The sequence below is a fragment of the Castor canadensis genome, chromosome 1, assembly GCF_047511655.1.
Source record: "Castor canadensis chromosome 1, mCasCan1.hap1v2, whole genome shotgun sequence".
Classification (NCBI taxonomy): Eukaryota; Metazoa; Chordata; class Mammalia; order Rodentia; family Castoridae; genus Castor; species Castor canadensis.
This window is the reverse complement of record NC_133386.1, coordinates 183638791-183640914: the sequence shown is the minus strand read 5'-3', so window position 1 is coordinate 183640914 and position 2124 is coordinate 183638791. Positions and strand designations below refer to the sequence as shown.

General features: G+C 40.5%; 1 pseudogene; it reads left to right on the top strand.

Annotated features, from left to right (window-relative positions):
- Positions 1-502: 502 nt before the first annotated feature.
- On the top strand, positions 503-1749 carry LOC109680420 (mitochondrial fission regulator 1-like; annotated as a pseudogene).
- Positions 1750-2124: the final 375 nt, after the last annotated feature.

Genomic DNA, 2124 nt, shown 5'->3' with positions numbered 1-2124 from the left:
AATAATAATCAGGAAGAAGTTGGGCATGGTGGCTCATACCTGTACTCCTAGGAAGGTGGAAATCAGGAGGGTGGCACTTTGAGGCCGGCACAAGCAAATTGTTAGCAAGACCCCATCACAACCAATAAAAGCTGGGCATGGATAAGTATAAATAGGAGGATTGCAGTCCAGGCCACCCTGGGCATAAACATGAAACTTTATTCGAAAAATAACTGCACCAAAAAGGCTAGCAGCATGGCTCAAGTCGTAGAGCACCTACCTACCAAGTACAAGGCCCTGAGCACAAACACTAGAATCAAAAAAAAAAAAATCAGGAAGAGATGAAGCAAGAGTTGATTGAAATAAAGAGAAAAAAGAATTTTTAAAAAGTCAAACTAGCTGGAAGCCTGAGCAGCTGGAGAAGGTACCAACTGCCGCACAACGGACTGCACTTTATTGACACATACTGCTATGTATGCCTGAAGTATCTGAAATGCAAATTTGGGAAGACTTTGCCATCTACATGCTTGGCTGAATTAAGTGCCTGATAAGGATGGTTTTACAACAAGTTGGAGCAAGCATGCAATCAGTACTTTGGTCTGGAAAGCCATATGGTTCATCTTGAAGCATTGCAAGGAAAATTGGTACTAACTTATCTCTGATTCACTGTCCAAGAGTTCAATTTCAGCTTACCAGCCATGCAACAGAATGGGGTCCCAACCACCCAGGAGAAGAAACAGTGGCATCTTTTCCTGATGTCAGATGGGTAGCCACAGAAGAAGGAGTATGTTCAATAAGACTAAGGACAGAGGTGGGGTCAGAGCCACCCCATAAGGATGTCCCCAAGCAGGCAAATTTCCTTATCAAATTTGTCTCAAGAAGAGCCTCCACTGAAGACTACAGCACTGGCTTATAAAGAAGCACTGCAGACGATCTGTGCACTTGAAAATGAACTTGCTGCTCTCAGAGCTCAGATTGCCAAAATTGCGACCCTGCAAGAGCAACAAAATGTCATTGCAGATTCTACTACATCTGTTACTGCAGTACCACCTCCTCCACCCCCTCCACCTCCACCCCCACCACCCCCTCCACTAGGACTCCACCAAACTATGTCTGCTATTGATCTGATTAAAGAGCAAAGAGAGCAAAAAGCCCAGCTGGAAAGACTTTGACCAAGAACAACCCAAAGAAACCTGACATGCTAAATATGCTAGAGATCCTTAAAGATATGAACAGTGTAAAACTTCGATCTGTCAAGAGGTCAGAGCAAGATGTAAACCCTAAGCCAGTGGATGCTACTGACCCTGCTGCTCTCATAGCAGAGGCTCTGAAGAAGTTCGCTTATCGGTATTGAAGCAATAGCCAAGGTGAAGTTGAAAAAGGAGTTCCAAAGTCTGAATCAGCAGCTACCTCAGAGACAGCATTGTTTGGGCCACATATGTTGAAGTCTACAGGGAAAATGAAGGCTTTAATTGAAAATGTACCAAACTCCTAATGGACACTGAGCTAAAAAAGACTGTCCTGGCTTAGCTGTTGGTTTGTGAGGGCTGAGTTTGACTAGTAGAAACCAACACTACTTAGTAAATACCTGACTTCAGTATTCAGTGGTCTCCTTTTTAACCTGATTAGTGGATTAAGCAATAGTGAAAGCATCACAAGTTTGGTTTTGTTTTTATGCAGTGGTCAGTTCTGGAGCTCTCCTTAACATACATGTATTGTGGTATGTTTTAATGTAGCCAGGGTGTTCAAGTTTCCAGTCTTGAAAATGTGTAAGATTTCAGAATATAGAAAAGATGTATTTGGGTGTTACTGTGCATTTTTAATTCTTAACACTAACTTATCTGTACAAATGTTTTATATGCATGTACTTGGATATAAAAGAGTTTATATAAAACCTAGTAGTGAATGACAGCAGCCAAGAAACTGTTACCTTCATTTGTTTTCAATGATCATTCAGTGGAGGAAAGAGCTCTGGTATAACTTAAGTTATTGGAGTAAAATGTTTAAGATCAGAAAAAAAAAGTCATACTAATAACAAAGATTAAAACACCAAAGGGAGAATGTTCTAATTAAAATATAATAAATGACATGAAAACAAAGCAAACAAAGCAATTAAAATGAAACTTAAAAGAAGAAAAAATGGCC